We start from the raw sequence: 21979 nt of genomic DNA on the forward strand, positions 1-21979 counted from the left end.
GACACCCACCCTACCCTCAAAAACCTAAAACAACCTTCAATAAGGACTTACCTGTTCCAAAAATATTAAACATGTAAAACGTTACAAAAATGCTTTAAAAATATGTAAAATAATTACAAGGACTAAAAAAAATAGCATAAAAAATATACAATTATTTCATATATACTGAAATAATTATGTAAAAATTATGTTAACGATGTGGTTATGAAACAACTGAATTAATTGTTAATAACATTTTAAATATTAGAAATAAACTGAAAAATATACAACAGACAATACGATTTAAATATGATTTACAATGTTTATTTAATAATATATTGTTTATTGATCAATATATAAATGTTTTTATTACTAAAATGATATATCTAAACAAATGTAAAAATATATATGAAATTAAATTTGCAAAAAAAAGAACATTTGAAAAATGTATTACATCTTTATTCTATTAAAATAATAATGTAATTGGTTACAAATATACAACCAACTGCTTTGTTAATTATCTTTCTAAATATCAACAATTCAAATTAAATGACATAAACTACTCATATTACATCGAAATACATTTTAACGAAGGAATTTAACACTAGGGAGCTAGTTACAATGTCGGCCAGACTTAAGTCTTCCCGACACCCGTCTCGGTCCTGGGACCGACCGACCTCTGGTTGGTGGTCCTGACCGCCGAATTAGGATGCGACCAAACAGTGTTCAGTCGCATTCCTACATTTCCCTATGGGAGGTGTTGGGGGATCAACAGGAGGCCGCGCACCTATGGGGGCTCTGCTGGGGCCCCCCAAACACGCTTTCCAACATGGTGTCCATGTCAGACGGACCGGCATGGAAACCATGCCGGATACCTGCATTGTAATCCCAAGGGATGAAAGGCCTGCTCTTGGGAATTACGAGCCGGTTTCGTTTCCCAAAGCTCCTTAAACCCATCGGAAGCCAACTAGAATGACCGGCCGGTTTAGTTTCTGACCGCCAGCATTGTGGCGGTCGGGAACTAAATCAAGGGGCCGATTATGATGGGGCCTGGAAGGCTCCAACCATCGTTGTGAGTCTTTACGGGCCGCATCTTAATCGGCCACTAACTGTTAAATTAAATATTCCTAATCCAAAATAAACGATTTTGGAGACAGTGTTGTATAGTAAAGGGGTTACATTTAAAATTTCCACACCAATCTAAACCAATTTGAGGAAGGTGTTGGACACTGAGGGCCTTATTGCGAGTTTGTCAGACAGGTTACTCCATAACAAATGTGACAGATATCCAGTCCGCCCTTTTACAAGTTTCTTTATGTTCCATTGGATATAATGGAACTTGTAATACAGCAGACGGGATATCTGTCATGTTTATGATGGAGTAACCCATCCGCCAAACGTAATCCGGCCCTAAAATCAGTAATCAGGCTTTCAATCAGACCGTAAAAGGTATGCATTTAAAAGTCTCACTCAAACCTAAACCAATTTGGGGACGGCGTTGGACACTAAGGGGGCAACATTTACTATTCCCTCTCCAATCTAATTTATTTTGGGGAAGGTGTTGGACAGTAAAGGAGTGACTTTTACTTTTAAAACTTCAATCTAAACCCAGTGGGTAACCCTTGGGAACATGGTCGCAAAGCGGGACATTGCACAGATGTGGGGGGCAACAACAGCCCCGAAAGTGGTACAGTGGAAGGCCAATATGGATTGGTGTATGTTCCGAGAGAAGACTGTGTATGTGGCCAGGGGTAAACCCAAAAAATGGCAGAAGTTGTGGGGGGCTTGGAACGAGTATAGGGGTGACATCTGCATACCACCGGAATCCGTTCCACTGGAAGAACACTTGTCCCCATAGCCATAAATCCAACTGACGGTTCTATATCCCTATTATCCTGTGCTTCCTTCCCCCATCGGATCTTTGTATCTATATTGTTTTGAATATAATTGTTATCATTGTGCCTAGCTGACTCCTCGATTAGGCCTCATTGCATAATGGGTTAATTGCCTTCTTTCTTAGCGCTAGTTTTGGCGCCTCTTTCTGTACTTGTTCCTTCTTCTTATAAAATATAAAAAATGAAAAATTATAACCTTCACTCGTTCTGGTACCTTGCTTCTTGCACTCTGATTTGCTGCTTCTTGAATTGCTGCCTAGCCTCCGGGATGTAAGTCTGAATAGCTGTGTGCACTATTTGAAAATAAAGGTTTTTAAAATTTAAAAAAAACTTCAATCTTAATCATGTAGGGGAAGGTTTTGGACACTAAAGGGGTGTCATTTACCATTCCCACTCCTATGTAAACCATTTTGGGAAAGTGTTGGCCACTAAAGGAGCTACTTTTACTTTTCAAAGTCCAATCTAAACTATTTTGAGGAAGGTGTTGGACACTATAGGGACGAGAATTACTTCTCCTACTCCATTCTAAACCATTTTGGGGAAGATGTTTGGCACTAAAGGGGCAACATATACTATTTACACTCTAATCTAAACTATTTTGGGGAAGGTGGTGCACACTAAAGGAACAACATTTACTATTCCAACTCCAATCTAAACCATTTTGGATAAGGTGTTAGACAATGAAGCGGTCATATTAATATTGCAACTCCAATATCAAGCCTTTTGGGAAAGGTATTGGACATTAAAGGGGTGACATTTACTAGTCCCACTCCAATATAAACCATTTTGGGGAAGTGTTGGACATTAAAGGTGTCACATTTGCTATTTCGACTCCAATCTATACCTTTTTGGGGAAGGTGTTGTGCACTTAAGAGGTTACATTTACTATTCCCACTGAAATCTAAACCATTTTAGGGAAGGTATTGGACACTAAGGGGCTCAGTGCGATGTCAGGTGGACTTAGGTCCGCCCAACACCATAGTAGTCTTGAACTGGCCAACCTTAGGTCAGCAGTTCCGACCTCAGTAATATTATGTGACCGCCTATGGGGCAGTTGAAAACGTCCATTTTACTATGGCAGCTTGTGCGGCTGGCGGAAAAGATCCTCAGCACAAGCTGACATACTAAAAATGTATGTTTGGAAACACCCCGCACTGTGTGGCAGGCACCTCACGGTGCAGGAATGCTTAGGATAACACCATAGGTGCCCCCAGACCCCATAGAAGACGGCCAGGTGGGAAGAGTGCCCTGCGAGGGGCCCCCAAAGTCACTTTTCACCAGCCTTTCCATGTCAGAAAGGCCAACAGGGATGGACTGTTGAAAACCGACATTGTAATCCAGACGGTTGAGCCGAGAATGGCTCCGCCATCATTTATAGGATTGCAATTCTTCTGACGAGGCTCTGTTAGCCCGTCAGAAGAGGAGCAGAATCCCCCGCGGGGTTCCCTCCAACCGACAGACTGTCGGAGGCTTTCCGCCTAGCATCAAAATCAGTCTCATTTTAGTTTATATACTCCATTGCCACACATAATTGTTTATGTGTACAATAAAAGAAAATTAAAAGTACTTAGAAGACACAACAAACCCAAAAAAACACATATATATTTAAAATAAAAATATTAACATGTAAAAAATGTGTTAATCATTATTTAGAAACAATACATTTTTATTATTATTTATTAGTAGTACTAAATGTTAATCATACCATAAAAAATACATACATAATCCAGTTATAAATCATTGAATATATTAAAAAAGACATACAAATCTTATACACATTTAATAGTTATATAAAATATATAAATTATATTACATTTAACATAATAAATATTCCATACTCCCAACAATAGATCTTATAAGAAAATTGTTATTATTATTTTTATTACATTTTAAATAAATAATCTATAAAATATAAATATACAAATAAATCATATTTAATGCATCATAAATAATACATATTTATTCTATTTTCATAATTTAATTATAAATAGGTTTGAACCTTTTTCATGTAAACTTGAAAATGTAAAATACATTAACAATGTAATGACTATAATTTTTAACATTTAAAAAACATATAAAACTTATCAAATTATCAAATTTCCAACAAAATGTGATAACAATAAATGTATAAAATTAAAATATGTAATAAAAGTACATTTTGTAAAAAAGTATATAATTCAATTAAAATAAAATAAAACCTTTTTCCAAAATGTCTATAATTAAAATTCTTGTTTTAATACTTACAGTACAATACCAATGTTTTTATAAAATAAGTACATTTTTCAATACATGAAAATAAATGACTGGGTTACTGACTTCCAGTCCTGGTTTTGGTTTTGTGAGAGCGGGAAGCAGTGCAAGAACGGCAGCAGCAGCGGTAGGATAGCAGGGCGGGATCGGCGAAACTGCAACACTGCATTACCGCAACCCGCAATACTGTATCCACGAAGCCGCGAAAATCCTGCCCTCATACCGTGGGAGAGCTCTGGTGCCATTGAGCTGAGGCGCTGAGCTGAACTGAACAACAGAGCAGGGGCGTGCGCTGTGCAGCTGATTGAGCCCCGGATTGAGCCCTGCAGCCCTGGGACAGAGACAGGGCAGACAGTGAGTAAGGCGCCAACCCTAGCCTGGCCCACCTTCATCAGTGCTGGTGCTGGACAGAGCCTTCTCACCCAGGAGTAGCAGGAGCCTTGTGCATTATCTTTGTTTGTTTGTGCTATAATGATGTGTGGCAATTGTGACTACCCCAGCCTTAAATAGGAGCAACAAACGGGCGTACAATTAACACTAAAGATCCCACATTTAAATCTCTTGCAGCACTTTTTACGGATGCATGACAGTTCATTACCCAAAGAATATTGGGAACTTCAAGAAAGTGAAGGAAAAGTCCATCATAAAATCACATAGCCCGGAAGGAAGGAGCCAAGAGAAGCAGAAGCAATGGCCTTAGGGAAAATTAAAATGTGGAAAGCCCCTTAAAACCTCAAGAAATTAGGAAATAAAAGCCTGGGGAAGGTGGATACGACTGAATTACCAAAAGGTTCAAACAATATGAATGGTGATATGGTGACTCTTACCGGAAGTAAAACGCCAGTGAGGGGGTCTACCCCTTCCTTGGGCTCAAGCCCACAGAAAATGTCGACAACTTCCAAGACTGCAGGTGCAAAAAGCGGTTCGGCAGTTTCAAAATCCATCAAGGACTTCATTGGCAAACATTTTAAACCGAAGGAGATGCCAGATAAGGAGATGAGTGTGATAGAGACATCGCAAATTATAGAGGACGATGCAGCTATAAGCGTGGAGTCTTTGAACCAGACTAATTTTAACATTGCCGAGATTCCGATGGAACCACGCTTGTCTTACTCGCCACGGTTATTCCAGTCGCTATTTACTCAGGACAGGGAAGTAGAGGTGGTGGAGGAAGAAAGAGCAAAACAGTGTAAATCCCTGTGTGAGGAATACTCTGCCCAGAGGGTACTTAGTCCGAATGGGAAAGTAAGATTGGAAAACCCCTATTCTGCCCAAATTGATTTATCAGGCCTCCCCCCGCATAGTCCGGAGGTGACAGGTTCCTCCCGTTTATGTATGCTTGAGGTTATGCTGATGCTGCAGAAAACCTTACAGGGCATTTTGGAGGTTTCAGTTTTAAATAATGAAATTTTAAAAACACAAAGTAATCAATTTAGGAATATAATTGGGGAGCTGACACAGATTAAAAGCCTAATGCCCTCCCTAGTAAGATCAGTAGAAATACAGGAGGAAATTAATGCGGATAGGGGGATAGAAGTGGTAAGAGTGAGCTGTCGTAAGGAGGATGAACCATCAGTATATATATCCCGTTGGCCCATGATTATAAAGAGATATAGGGAAATTCGGGTATTAAAACAACATACCAGTGGCGAAGTAGGGGGAAAAAGGCCCCATCTAAAAACCAACCCACAAAGCAACAGGAGAAAGGGAAGGGGGTAACTTTAGATCAAAGGCCAAGTCATAAGGTAGTAAGGCCAGAAACAAAAAAGCAAACTTTTGCAGATACTGGAGTGAGCACCTGTAGACCGGAGGGACAACCAAGGTGGGAATCAGGAAAAAGTATAGTAAAGAGCTCTAAGGGTACCTTGAGGAAATACCCCGGGGAAAAGGAGGATGTGGCACTAGAATGGGGGATGGAGACATCCGTAGTTGCAGGACCTAGCAACCCAATTCCTGGGATGTGGCGCAGGAATAGAGGCAGAGAAGAAGTAACTTGCCAAAGAAGGGAAGAAACGCTAGAGGAAATATCGCCAGATATGCAGTCAGCTAGGCCCTTAGATACCTGGCTATTTGTAGAACCAATAGGACAGAGAAAGGGGAGGAAGAGTTAAGTAATGAAACCCCCTAAATCGTTCCCAGCTCCACTCTTCATTCACAAAATGTCCTAGCTTAAGATACGTTAGTACAGAAGATCTAAAAGAAGTGGGGTTCCTGATGAATACCAAAGGGGAAGAAATAACAAAGGTCTTACTCCACTCAGCATTAATAAAAGTTGCAATGGAAAAGGCAGAAGCTGAGATGCTAAGGGAAGGAATTAGGATTATAAAAAGAGAGGATGTGCTGAGGGATAAACAAGGGAAACCATTCCTTAGGAACTACGTGGGGTTGGGAGAACGGCAAATAAAAATGATCAGTTTGGGACAGGGTATGAAGTGTAGTATCGGGTTCCCAAGGCCTACATGTTCCGAAGATAACCCACTTACATTCAAGAACTGTTGGTACGGAAACTGTAAAATTCAAAGAACAAGTTTATTAAGACCCCATGGGGTGGTGGTACATTCCTACAGCACCCTTCGGTAATGCAAGAAGTATCACACCGAACATCGGTGTGACTCGGTCTTTTATACATTTGCAGGTAATAAAAAGATAGGCGGCACAAAGTTACAAAGCGTTATGTACATATATGGTCATTTTTGGAACACAGCCAGCTCATTGGAGGGGTTACAACTCCGCTGGTCAGTTTGGCGGCACATTCCTGAGGGGTGACTGGTCAGTGGGGACTGCGCATGTACAGGCTTGACCAGTACTAAAAATAGCCTGTTGCTGGGCAAACTCAAGTGGTCAGTGGTACGGACAACGGACTAAAGGGCACGCTAGCCAAGAGGCCGCTTATGACCTAAGATGGCCGCCGTAACATTCAAAATGGAGTTTCCGTGTATAGCCAAGTTAAGCGGGAAAACGTGTAGCTACAGCTAAGCGCTAACGCAGCCATTGTCAAATTACGACAGACGACCCTTTTAGCGTTCAGCTGAAGCTACCTCATAGTGAACATAATCAGGGTGTTCATCCTCAATATCTATTAACATTATTTGAGTTACTTCTTTATGAAGCATCATTTTATCATGGGCAAGAGCTCGTCTTGATGGTACACAAGCTGATAAGCACATAGAGCATAAAGCTGGGCCACATTTGATACATAAGCATACAAAGAACAGTATCCCCACAATGATACATAGAATCGTTAACAGTTTCCAACCCCAAGCAGTAAGCATTGACCAGAACCATCCTGAAAGTGTCCAAGTTCCATTGTCCGGGTGTATTTCAGCAGCTATCTTATGCAGTTTTGAAATGGCATCATAAACAGATGGTGAATTGTCAGGTATATAAACACAGCAGCTACTTCCGATAATTCTGCAGGCCCCCCCACGGTCAGCTAGGACTACGTCTAACACCATTCTATTTTGGAGCGTAACAATCCTAGAAATCTGGAGTTCTTCAGTAATATTCCCAAGTGCAATGGCAGTATCATTGGCTACAGCCTCAACAACACGTGTCAATCGTCGTATTTTCCGACTGTTCAACGCGGCCCACACAAAGGAAAATAGTCCTAAATTAAAGTCCACATATTGCTGTAAGGCAGTATCAGTCTGGTCGATGTCGTCCAGAACAACAGTCCGTTTAACCCGATTCAAAACAAAGTCGTGGTACAAAATATAATCATTATGATACATTGGTGGGGCAATGAATACAGGGGGTAGTACAAAAGATACATAGCACGTGCCTAACCATCCCAACGGAAGTTGATGATAACCTTTCGTTCCACAAATGAAATAAGTATTGCGAGATGCTACAAACGATATGCCATTCGGGCTATCAAAGGTAAGTGTGGTGTTGCATTCACTTTTCCCCACCGGAATTGAACCTTTATTTCGTATACACAAATCAGCTTTAGTAGCAATAACATTAATGACATGTGAGCTGGATACATTGATATTTCGTTGATTGCTGTACACACGCGGGGCAGACACATTATCGGGCCGGTACTCCTCCCATTCAAATCGAGTACCCTCAGCCCGTGGAAACCCATCCCTGTCGTGATAACAAATTTTATTCAAACGAAAAAGCACCCCCCCTTTGGTTGGCCATCTCAGAGTGAAGAGGAGAGTGTACCAAGCATTACAGGATCCATTATGTGAGAACGGGAGTGGAATGAGTGGAGTGCCCCCTTTCTTCTGATGCCCAGGCAACATCCCACACACCCAGCAATTGGACGTATTTGTCATATTATGCGTGTGATGCAGAATCTGGATAAAGCTATTATTCAAGTAAGTCTGTCGGTGCCGTTCTTCATGGTAGGGTAAGGTGAAGTGAAAATGTTCAGATGGAGCCGGGGTAGTCGGCAGCAAATGTTCGCGTGCAGGTACCACAAGTTCAACTACCCAGGCTATCACAGCTATTACCACAATGGTCAAGACGAAAAGGATGGCACCAAGTATTCTTTTGTCTCGTGATGCGGAAGACGCCATAGTTCAAAAAGTTCTTAATGTCTCAAATAGTTCAAATTGTTCACAAAGTCTCAAATATACATATGTATATACCTAAAAAGGAAAAATACGGTGCTGAGCTCCGAGGTAGCCGTTGTTTTCTTCTCCGGGGTCAAGACGGGTGTAGTTACTCTTGGCAGAACTGATCCCCCCCCTTGAGATTCCCGGTTTCCGTTTCACAAACCCCAGAGCGGTAACCAACCAGTCTCGAAAACCAAAAAAAAAATCTTCTTATCGTGGCCGCAGATTATAACGCTCTCATCCAGCAACAGTGTGGTCCGGGAAGGCTCCCTCAACTTCGGCCGACGTCACGGCTGGGCTCTTTTCTTTCTCCAGAATCTCTTTGTAGTCGGTCAACACAGCAGGATTCACCAGATCAGGAGAGACACGACGGCAGTGTGTCGAGTGCACCCACCGCTTCCTATTGGTCACTCGTACAGCTGTCTGGGTCGCCAGAAGGACCTGCTCAGGGCCCCGCCACCTCGGCTCCAAGCTGCTCGCCCTCTCAAATGACCGGATCATAACATGGTCACCAGGGCGAAGATCATGGCCCTCTCCAGTAGAGTTGTCAGGGAGCGCTTCTCGAACCTGTTGGTGAATAGAAAGCAAATCATTTGTTAATCGTGCCAAATAATCGTTCATCATTATACAAGGCACATCATGTATTAATCGCGGCTTGGGCACCCCCCAGATATTCATAGGCCGTCCAAACACCACCTCATACGGTGTGAGGCCAGTTCGCGAGTGGGGCACTGATCTAAGAGAGAGTAATGCTAGCGGCAAAGCATCCGGCCACTTCAACGACGTGGATGCCACAATCTTAGCCAGTTTGAGTTTCAACGTAGCATTGTACCGCTCAACCAGACCTGCCGACTGAGGGTGGAACACAGCATGAAACTTCTGCTGAATCCCCAACCCCTTCAGCACATACTCCACAATTTTCCCAACAAAATGAGGCCCATTGTCGCTCCACAAAAATTTGCAAACTCCAAAGCGAGGAAAAAACTCCTTAAGCAACACCTTAGCTGTTGTCAGAGCTGTATTGTCTTTTGTGGGGAAGGCCTCAACCCATTTGCTAAAAGCGCATACCACCACTAAGACATACTTCAGATTGTTGCAACGCTCAAGCTGGATATAATCCATTTGGAGTACCTCGAATGGTGCGGAAGGTGGAACGAACCCTCCTTTCGGAGTATGGGTCCCCTTTCCAGGATTGTGTTGCAAACATACCAGGCAGGTCTGCACTACTCTCTTGGCAGTATTAGCAATCTCGGGATTTTCCCAAACTCGTGTTAGCAGTCGAGTGATTGCGAGAGCTCCCACATGCGCCAACCCATGTGTCATCTGGACCATCACTTGCAAGTAAGCTGCAGGCAATTTCCATTTCTCCATGTCCTTGCTTCTCCAACAACCTTCATCATCTAGCACCCCATCTGCTGCCCATGCCGCAAGTTCTGATTCAGTAGCTGATTTCTGAATATCTAAGATTTCTGCTCTAGCATCGTTCCATCGCTCAGCCTGTGATTGTGTCACGTACATGGGGGAGTCAGTTCGAGACATAGCCGTTTGTCTCGCTATGCTGTCCGCAAAGGCATTTCCCTGACCCACTTTATCAGTGATATTTTTATGGGCACTACATTTTATTATCGCTACTTTCTTTGGACAAAGCAACGCGTTTAGGAGATCACGCACTAGTTCTCCGTGCATAATGTGTACTCCGTGAGAAGTCAAAAACCCACATTCTCTCCAGAGTAGCCCGAAGTCATGTGCTACTCCGAAGGCGTACCGGCTGTCTGTGTATATGTTCACACATAGGCCAGCACTCAATTCGCAGGCTCTTGTCAAAGCTATCAGCTCCGCTACTTGAGCCGATTTCTGTGGTATTCTAGCTGTTTCTACCACTGTCTTAAGTGTCGTGATCGCATAGGCTGCGGAAGTCGTGCCATCTGGCAGCCTCAAACATGATCCATCAACCCACAGTTCCCCATCCACATCTGGAAGTGGCATATCCTGTAAGTCGACACGACCCTTTGTCTGTTCCTCGGTCAGAAAAACACAGTCGTGTTGTTTGTCTTCCTGACCCTCCTCGACCGGATAGGGCAATAAAGTGGCAGGGTTCAGGGTAGCACATCTTTTCAGTGTGATATGTGGCGCCAACAGTGTAATCTCATATCCTGTTAAACGTGCACTCGTGAGATATTGGGTCTTTGTTTGATTTAACAGGGCATCTACTGCATGGGGAACTAACACCAACAATTTGTGCGATAACACTATTCCCTCACTCTGCCGTATAGCCACTGCTGTTGCTGCCACTGCTCGAAAACACCCAGGTAACCTTCGTGCTACAGGATCAAGAATGGTAGAGAAATACGCACATGGCCTCTGCTTATCCCCGTGTGCTTGCACTAACACTGACAACGCGCACCCATCTTTCTCGTGCACGTACAATGTGAAAATCTTCGTGTAATCTGGTGTGCCTAATACGGGAGCGGAGCAAAGGGCCTGTCTCAATTGTTCAAAAGCATTCTGACATTCATCTGTCCATTCAAGGGGCATTGATGTAGCTTTGGACAGTAACGCTAGCAAAGGTTTTATAATGTGCGAAAACCCCATGATCCACTGCCTACAAAAGGACGTTAAACCTATGAAAGCACGTACATCTCTCTGTGTGCGGGGGACTGGTGTGTCTAAGATCGCCTGAATTCGATCTGATGTTAATGCACGCCCCTCCTTAGACAAAAGATGACCGAGGTAGGTCACCTTGGGTCTACAGTATTGAAGCTTTTTCTTAGAGACCTTGTGGTTGTTCTGTGCCAGAAAAGAAAGCAAAGCAATCGCACTCTCCTCACATTGTGCATAAGAATCTGCGGCAAGCAGAAGGTCATCCACGTATTGGTGAAGGACAACCCCAGACTGTAACTCAAAGGAATCAAGCTGTCTTTTCAGAGCCTGGCTGTAGATACTCGGGCTCTCAGTGTAACCTTGGGGAACACGACAAAATCTATACGATTTATTATTTAACGTAAAGCCAAACAAATATCTGCTATCAGGATGGACAGGGATGGAAAAGAATGCGTTTTTCAAGTCAATTACACTAAAGGTCGTGGCCGTTGGTGGCACCAATGTAAGCAAGGTCGTAATGTCGGACACCACCGGATATTGGGGAATGACAATTTTGTTAATCTCTCTCAAGTCAATAATAAACCGATACACTTTGTCGTCAGTATCTCTCTTAAGAATCGGGAGAATAGGGCTGTTACAAACGTTATAAGGAACCTCCTCCACCACTCCTGCAGTTATCAAATCTTGAACAATATGTGTCAGGGCAATTTCACCTTCCCTCGAAATCTTATACTGTGGCACCCGTGGCAGAGAGGCCCCCTCCTTAACAGTAATGTGAATAGGTGGAATACGCATCTCTCCCACATCCGTGTCTGAGGTCGCCCATAACGTGTGCGGTAGAGAGGCCAAAGCTGGAATGTCTAGTATAGTACAAAACCTATCTGAGTCAGGGTAATTGTCGTTTAGAATAACCCGCACTCCCTCAGGAGCGCACCGTATCGTTGCTCGAAAATATTTAAGCAAGTCAATGCCCAGGATATTATCTGGTGTATGGGGTGATAGCAAAAATTGACCAAAACTAAAAAATTTGTCAAGACAAAGTGCAAGGGGTTTTGACAATGGGCTAGGGGAGGGTGTGCCATCGAACCCTACACATGTTATCATTTCGCCAGACAGGGGAGCCCTCGGAACCAAGTTTTTTGACAAAGCGCTACGAGTAGCCCCTGTGTCGACTAGGAATTGATCAGTAGAACCCAAAATACCCGCTGTTACATATGGACCCTTCTGATCTACCGGCACTTCAATTGATTCCGTACCCCATCCTACGCAGTCCTACGCATGTACATAATCATGATGCTCCACATTCTCGCCCTCCGCTATCTGATATTGGTTTCGTCTATCAAAAATATTTTGTTCGTCCTGGCCACGGCCCCTTTCCTCAGCCCTTCCACGATCGCCTCCACCACCTCTCGCCCCCGTATAACTGCCTCTCGGCCTACCGCCTCCTCGACCACGCTGGCTACGCTGCTCACGAAGTACCGGACAATCTTCAGCCCAATGCCCAAACTCTTTACAATAGGCACATTGATCCTCCGCTATATCCGTACGACCATACAACGTATTTCCTCCACCTCGTCTACCTCTATCATTCCCTCTACCCTGTGTTCCCCGAACCTGCGCCAACATCACCTTCGTTTTCAATTCCTTCGCCTTCTTATCAACACTTTCTTTAGCCTCCAACTCCTGCCGCTCATAATACTGAGCCATAGTTACCAAAGACGCAGGGGTCGCCGTGGCCCAGGAACTTTCACTCGATTTCAATCGTTTTGCAATATCCGGTAGGAGATTAGTCACGTACTTATCTACAAACAAATGCCGACCCGTATCGTCTGTTAAAGATTGACCACTGTAATCATGAAACGCCTCTTCGAAGCGTGTAAAGAAATCTGAAACCGTTTCATCTGGCTTTTGTTTGCACGAAGCTAACATGGTCCAATCGATCTTTTTAGAAGGTACAAGTGTTTTCAATTTATTCAAAATAGCCGCCGGGAGGTCTAAAATCAGCTGGCAAGGCTACATGCCAGTTCCCTATCTAAATCAGCAGCATTTATTTCTTTCCAAGTCCCCCCAAGTATTGTTTCATCATTATTTTTACGAATTTGTCTCCACATATCAGGCGGAAGAATTAACCCAAAAAACAGATCTATATCGACAAGAGTCATCACACAAGACGAAATAGCCCCTTCCACCCCTTCATAGAATGCCGCCGGATTTTTCCGAAGGTCAGGTAAAGAATTTTTCAATGCCATAACATCTGCTCTATTCCAAGGCGTATACACCCAGTTATATACAAAATATCCCTTTGCATCCTTTGACAATTTATCATCATCTGTACCTTCCCCTTTTGGTGGAACATACAAAGGTGCGGCTTCACGCATAGGCATAACATGCAATGCAGAACTCTTATCTGAACCCCGGAGAGAACACTCCTTAGACTGCCCATTAGACTCCGGCTTGGACTCCTTATTCTTTTTCCGCTCGTCCCGCAATCTGGTAGTCTCATCTCGCAGCTGGACCAGTTGCTTGTAAAGGGCATCGACATCTGCAAGATCAAATACACCTTTATCCAAATTCTCACGATGAACTGACACAGACTTAGATTCTAATGTATCTGAAAATTGACGATATGCGGTAACAACTTCATCTGCCAAAGTAGCCAAAAAATACAGTAATTCTTGGTCTGTCCATGTACCCCTTTCCGTAACAACGTCAGACTGAGAAACAAAATTCGTATTCACTTTACGAGCCCAACTACGTAAATGTGCGGATCTCTCCGCAGAAAACCTGGTACCAGATACACCCTTCTTGTCAGGCTTATCCTGTCCTTCATCGTCCGATTCTGCAGTTGGCGCCGTAGGCGAAACGTACGGAGGCGGTGATCGATCTAGCAATGAAAAATCATCAATTTCATTATTAAGGACAGGATAAAGCGGTCGGCGAATAGGGAATTGACCAGTCGTTTGCAATTTACGTTCCCGTTCCTCCCTCTCTTTCTTCTCCTGAGCCTCCTTTTCCTCGAGCTGTAAAGCCTTATCACGAGCAGCCTTGCGCTGCTCTTTGTCCGCCAAGGCAACTTCACGTTTCATTCGCTCATGCACCGCTTTCTCCCACATTCGCACACAATCAAACATGTTTTGTCTAGACCTGCGTTGAAACAAACATTGCTCCACAAACTGTACTTTACGTAAATCGAACGACCCATGTAGAGGCCATTGCAATTCAGGATCCGATTTTGTATACTTATTCCATAATTTGCTGTACATTATAGGGGGAAGGCCAAATTTAATGTACATTTCCCGATTTGGTGTACCTTCTGGGGGAGCCGGCTGTGCTTCCGCTAACCTAATTGTGGTACCATTTCCAAGACAGCACATCCCTCGGAGTGTGCTTAAAACAGGCATGTTCAAAAAGTATCACGAAAGCGTGACACCGTATAAAATGGCACTTACAGTACTTCACACAAATGTGCCGTTCAAAGGAAGGAAACAAAATTAGAGAAACATCTCTACATGCCTGCCTATGTGAAGTGCACTACACATATAGATTCAAAGGTCACAAATTCACAAATGTTAGCTAACTCAAATCAAAATCATAGGTCATAGAATCCTCGGCAAGCGTCCGAGGACTACCTTACCGATCACAAATCATAGAACTTCAGTAAGCGTCCGCAGACTACCTTACCGATCACAAATCTTACCCAAAATCTCAAAAGGTCCAGATTCCAACTGCCAAGGTCTTGTAATCGAATCAGCCAAACGGCACTTTCCCAGCAACGCAGACAATCGAGAACTCAGTCGGAGATCGGCGCCACCTGGAAGGTCAGATCAGAAGGAAAGGAAGAAACACAGCGGGTGCCAAGACTCGGGTCACTCGGTGGCAGCGTACGCGTCCATGGCGAGTTTCCAAACCTTCGTCACGACCTCTCCTTCGGGCATCCGAGTCGCCGATGAGTCCCTTCGTGGTCGCCAATTTGTAGTATCGGGTTCCCAAGGCCTACATGTTCCGAAGATAACCCACTTACATTCAAGAACTGTTGGCACGGAAACTGTAAAATTCAAAGAACAAGTTTATTAAGACCCCATGGGGTGGTGGTACATTCCTACAGCACCCTTCGGTAATGCAAGAAGTATCACACCGAACATCGGTGTGACTCGGTCTTTTATACATTTGCAGGTAATAAAAAGATAGGCGGCACAAAGTTACAAAGCGTTATGTACATATACGGTCATTTTTGGAACACAGCCAGCTCATTGGAGGGGTTACAACTCCGCTGGTCAGTTTGGCGGCACATTCCTGAGGGGTGACTGGTCAGTGGGGACTGCGCATGTACAGGCTTGACCAGTACTAAAAATAGCCTGTTGCTGGGCAAACTCAAGTGGTCAGTGGTACGGACAACGGACTAAAGGGCACGCTAGCCACGAGGCCGCTTATGACCTAAGATGGCCGCCGTAACATTCAAAATGGAGTTTCCGTGTATAGCCAAGTTAAGCGGGAAAACGTGTAGCTACAGCTAAGCGCTAACGCAGCCATTGTCAAATTACGACAGAAGCAAGCCCTTAAAATCACTATCACTCCTAAAAACTCAAGGTGGGATGATGCAGATGTTCTGGCCGGGAACAGATATAGAGAATTGGCATATATGGACGGTGAGGAAGACGGGTATCTGAGTAACATTGATTAGGAACTAAGGTTGTCATGCAGCCTAGCCATTCTGTTTTGGAATGTTAATGGATATAACAGAATATTGGTTCATGAAAGTTTTAAAGATATTCTTAGGAAGACCGATATTGTCTGCTTACGGGAGACTTGGCTGTGCGACAAAACCCCTGTTACGGAAGGCTTTACGCACCATGTAAAACCCACAAGAAAAAATATTTTAGGGTGGCCATCAGGGGGTCAGATGGCACTGGTTTCAACAAGGATAGCGAGAGATATAGAAGCCCTTGAACTTAGGTGTAACTGGGCATTAGGTAGTAGACTGTTGATATTAAATGATAACGCTGGTGGGGAAGGTCTATGCATTATAAATGTGTACTTATGGAAAGGTAGAATAAATGAGTATAAAGCGGATCTGGAACGATTAAAAAAGGACCTGGAGGGTTTACAAGATATATACCCTAGAGATGTGCTACTGTTATTGGGCGATTTTAACCAGAAAATAAACCCAAAAAAACGGACTCTTGGCAGAAGGAGCTGCTAAGAGTATATACATAGAGTTTGCTAAGTTCCCTAGGTGTGACAGCTCAACCCAAGATGTGGAGCTTGGTAAGCTGTTCGGGGCCATGGGTCTCGTCTGTGCTAATGGAAGAAAGTAATCGGATCGGCCCGCAAAGCGCACTTTTAAAATAGGGCAGCAAAAGTGCCCCATAGACTATGCATTTATTCAGGCATGGAGCTTCCATTTCATCAAACACTTTGAAATAGGTAGGGCAGAGGGCAGTGACCACTACCCACTGTTGATAGAATTACAGGTAAATAGGGCCCCGCTCAGACAAAAAGCGCTACAAGTAGAGGTTGAATACCCTAAGCTTCTTACAACCAGGATTAGTGAGGAATATAAAAGAAACTGAGTGCACTCCAGTTAACAGTAGGGGTAGAACATCTACCACCAGGAAAGGATATATCCTGGTATGAGGATATAATAAGGCACTGGTAGAATGCCTCAGGATAAAAATTAAACGGGGTAATCTCGGGCCACAAAGTAAAGCTAAAGTATATCCCATTAATAAACCATGGTTTGACGACAATATCCAGAAAGTAAAGGCCGCTATTAGGCGGCATGAAAGATGCCTCAGAGGTAGTTACAATGATGTATCATCATTTGAACTTAAGAAATTAAGGATAAAATATATGACAGCTATCAGAGATAAAAAGAGATTGTATAAAGACAATGACCTAAGTTCTTTCTTATCTATTAGTGGATGTCCTAGCGGCTTTCTAGGTGGGTTGGCTGCTGCCAGGACAGAGGAGCAAGGGAGGAGTGGTTTGCACTCCTAATCGCACATGACTGTTTGGTCAGCCCTCTCAGCACGCCCAAAACAGTCATGCACACTTTCTATGTTATTCATGCAGTCTGCATTTCGGCCTGCATGGAGAACATGCCCAGCCTCCCATTCTCTGGCTGAGCTCCGACACATGGCACTCAGACCAATCACACAGCTTTTCAGGATCCTGGGAGCTAGGTGCTTCGTGCTGCTTCCAGTATCTTGCTGCAAGCCCGGAGCAGGAAGAAAAGGACGGAGGAGAGGCGGCGGCTGGCCATCTGTCACAGGTAGGTGTTTTTCTAAAGCTTTTTTCACCCGAGCCCACCTCCCCCTGCACCACCACGAATCGGGTAGCTGCCGCTATTAGTTATACTTGTGATGAGACCTTCCAAGGCACTTCTATTTCACTAAACCCTCACAGCTTCTCAGTTATGCCAAGTTCCCTCATCCTCCAAACCCTTTGCCAAGGTTTTTTATCATTGATCTCCAAAGCAAACCCAAGTTTGACCCTGTAGAACTCTGAATTTACTTGACAGGGTCCCATCTCCACATATTGTGGGACGTAACCATTGGTGGTGTGTCTCCCCTTTGGAGAACCCTCTCTTCTCAGTGTATTCTCACTGTCCCATCTAAGGTAAGTCTGTGATACCTCTGATGTTGAACCTATCATTCATACAGTGCTCCCATTGGGACACAAGCAAAGGCATTAGTCATGCATTAAAACGCTGCCAGGACAGGGTGCTGGATATCCATTACCCTTTGTCAGCTCTAATTCAGAGATATTGTAAAAAACTGGACACTGTGCTCGTCTGTCAAGTGTCCCTGTAAGTTTCCTGGAAGAAAGTGTAACTACTTCATCTCTTGGCATATACAACTCTTCACAATAAGTGGTTTCTTTTAGCACTGTTGCCCATTTTTATTTCCGGGATTCACAATATGAGGTCAGTTCCAGCAGTTCCAATTGATAACTATATCTTTCCTTCTTCTTTTCTCCAAATCACTCCCAGTTTCGGCTCACCAGTGACCTCGGAAAAGAAGAAACCACAGGTAAGTTATAGAACCCTAGATTACTTTTTCCTCTCTCTACCACCTATATAGTTAAATCTTTCTCTAACTCTTGTCATCTATCCTGACTCTGTATATAGTAGCCTATTACCGCTCCAATGTGGGGTTCCTTAGTATTTTCCACCCAAAAAGTTATCTTGCGGGTAAGGGAAAATTAAATGGATTATCTCTTGCCATAGATGTAACAGATAGGCTGTATCAATGGCGTAACAAAAGCCCTGTAGACCCTTCGGTGCAGGGGGGCCCAAGCTTTGGGCCCCCTATGGCACTGGCAGGTCCCTGGCCTGAGAGCTCTGGACTGGGTCTGGAGCATTGTGAGGCCCCTGCATGAACTTTGCAGAGGGGACACTCTGATTTTGTTATGCCACCGGGCTGTATGCTACACTGTAGGGACCTAAACAGCTGCATTCTTGCTCATACAGTGTCGGGGACATGGTTAGGTATGTATTTGCTAGGCTGGAGCATTTCTGAGTATTTTCTAGTTCGCAGTGAAAAAAACAGTGGTGATTTTATTAAACAGAATGTCAAAATGGACAGGAAAGGCATGGGGCAAGATCTAAAGATGTACTGTTCTTAAGGCATGCCATCCCAACTCTGGTAAAAAAAAAAAAGACATACTGGCTGTAACATAAAGATTCACAGTCAGGGGAGAAGTGGAAATCTGCAGTGCACATATTTTGGGCCACATAAGTGCTATGTGTCTCTAGTAGTCATGTTTATTGTGCAGTTAATAAAAACCTTTAGAAATAAGACAGGTATTAAAATGCTAAGAACTGTTAAAAAGGTTGTAATTAGACCATAACAAAATAAATTAAAATAAACTGTAACATAGAGATTCACAGTCAGGAGAGAAGTGGAAATCTGCAGTGCACATATGTTGGGGCACATAAGTGCTATGTGTCTCTAGTAGTCATGTTTATTGTGCAGTTAATAAAAATCTTTACAAATAAGACAGGTATTAAAATGCTGATAGTGTACACACAACATGACACTCTCATCTCTCCACCACTGCCAACAGCCATATCTACTCCCACCACTGTTATACCCATGAAATCTCATAATGCGGTTATATTGTCCAGGGCGTAGATTGTATTCACATCAAACTGGTTAATTTCACATAACCACTACATGAGTATATGTATCCTACTTGGGTACATAAAAGATATACATGCTTCACACTCTAACAACATTCATATGTCAAAACACTAATCCGGTAAAATAGATATTACATTTCAGCATAACATTAAGCTGATCATCCTCTTGAACACTGTATTGTGCACATTATGCTAGCAGGCCACAACGCGCTACAGTAAACAGTTGCATTACCTATTTCAGAGCAAAGCATAACGCATCGTCCCTCAGAGTTACCTGACCAGTGGCAAACCTTCCGGCATACACATATCAAAGGCAAAATGGAATTAAGATTGTTATCCCAGGTGACCAAAGCATTAAGTTGTTCATAGTCTTGAATCCTCTGCTGTGCCCATTGTGCCGGCAGTCCACAACGTGCTACAACAAAAAGTTGCCTTACTTAAAATCCAATCCAATGCACATTTCATTCCTACCCCGTCCTGGGGTCCATCCAGTTGTTCAACCTCCCCTGTTGAGCATGCCTCTTTGTTGTTAACTGTCAGTGCTCCGCTTTACTACCATGCCGGGTGGGTCGGTGGTTTTGCGGCGCTCTGCGGTTAGGGTCCAGGGAGACAAAGAGGACGATCCCCTCGAGGCGATGCTTTAAATACCACCGCTATTAGGTTTCGGTTTTGTTTTCCTTGACCAAACCTACACCGCAACATCATTAGCCGGCCCCCTCCTCACAAAACCTCCCAGCGGGATGCTCGGCCCCGTGGCACAACTAAGGTCGCCCCTCTTCTAGGCACGGGGGCGCCTGTTCATAGTGTGCACAACGTGACACTCTCACCTCTTCACCACTGCCAACAGCTATCTCCACTACCACCACTGTCACGCCCATGAAATCTCATAATGCAGTTATATTGTCCAGGGCGTAGATTTTATTCACATCAAACCAGTTATTCCACATAACCACTAATGAGTATAAGTATCCTACTTGGGTACATAAAAGATATACATGCTTCACACTGTAACGACATTCATATGTCAAAACACTAATTCGGTAAAATAGATATTACATTTCAGCATAACATTAAGCTGATCATCCTCTTGAACTCTCCACTGCGCACATTATGCTGGCAGGCCACAACGTGCTACAGTAAACACTTGAAGTACCTGACCAGTGGCAAACCTTTTGGCATACACATATCAAAGGCACAATGGAATTAAGATTGTCGTCCCAGGTGACCATAGCATTAAGTTGTTCATAGTCTTGAATCCTCTGCTGCGTCCATTGTGCCGGCAGGCCACAGCGTGCTACAACAAACACTTGCCTTACTTAAAATCCAGGGCACCGCATAACGCATCGGCCCTCCGAGGTACCTGAAACCAGGCAGCCTCCCCAAAAATTCATCTCAGTCCTTAGGTGACGTGTTAAGGCAGTGGAGTTGAGGACCACCGGCAGGCCGGTCCCTTTCACTGCCAATCCACTGCACACTTCATTCCTACCCCGTCCTGGGGTCCATCCGGTCGCTAAAACTCCCCTGTTAAGCACGCCCCTTTGTTTTTAACTGTTTGTGCTCCGCCACAGGGTGAGAAGCTACCCGGCGCACTCGCCCTCACCCCCCGACCCTGACTGTGCTCTAGAATAGCCCCCAGGTCTGTGTGGATGAATATCTCTATCATTTTGCTGACAGATGCTTTCCATATTGATGGAACAACTCCGTTCTCTCCAGATGGAGCAATTTATGCTGAATTGTACCCATTGAAGAGCCCCATAAGATTTTGTGTATTGAAGAGTTCAACTTCCGCACAGAGTTATTAATGGCCTTCGCTGAAGCGCCACCTAGCCATACCGTCCTCGGTATCACCTCAGACCACAAGATCAAGGCAGTTGGTAAAAAGTGCTTAATCCTAGCCAGGTCTGAAAAGAAGGCCTCCCGTACCCCTTGCCTATCTAGAGGCAGCATATCGTTCTCCCCCACGTGTATAACTAAAATGACTGGGCGAGGTACCTCTTCAGATTCTACTGCCTGTTGAAGTTCCCAAAACCCCAAGCCAGTAGTGCACAAACCCAGCGGCCTCTTGTGCTGCCTCCAAACTGGACCCATGAAACTGCTGCTCCACACTGCAAATCAAGGAATGCCCACACTAACATATATGCACTGGTTTGCGGGAAACAACTGCAATAGAGAAGGAATTGGTATTAAGACCATGACTGATAGTCACCCTGGGCATCATTCCAACGCTTACACAAGACTTGGCCGGACATACCGTTGAAAACATTCTGTCTGCCAACGACCCACTTTTTTGATTGCATCAGCCGGCAATCCCATTGCTGCAGCTGTTGTGGCTGCCCCAATGCGAAAGGAATGGGAATTAAACTGCATGGAATCTTCACCTTAGATATGTTAACGCCTTCCTGCACACCTGGGTAAACTGATATCTTGTCATTGGCATACCATCCTCGTGCATTAGAAGTCTTGTCGAAGCCACCACAGGTCGTACTTTAAGGTATTCCTTTGTCAATTCTACTGGACAATATGCTAGCTGATGGGCCGCACACAAT

This window comes from Lissotriton vulgaris, chromosome 6 (genome assembly GCF_964263255.1).
Source record: "Lissotriton vulgaris chromosome 6, aLisVul1.2, whole genome shotgun sequence".
Lineage (NCBI taxonomy): Eukaryota > Metazoa > Chordata > Amphibia > Caudata > Salamandridae > Lissotriton > Lissotriton vulgaris.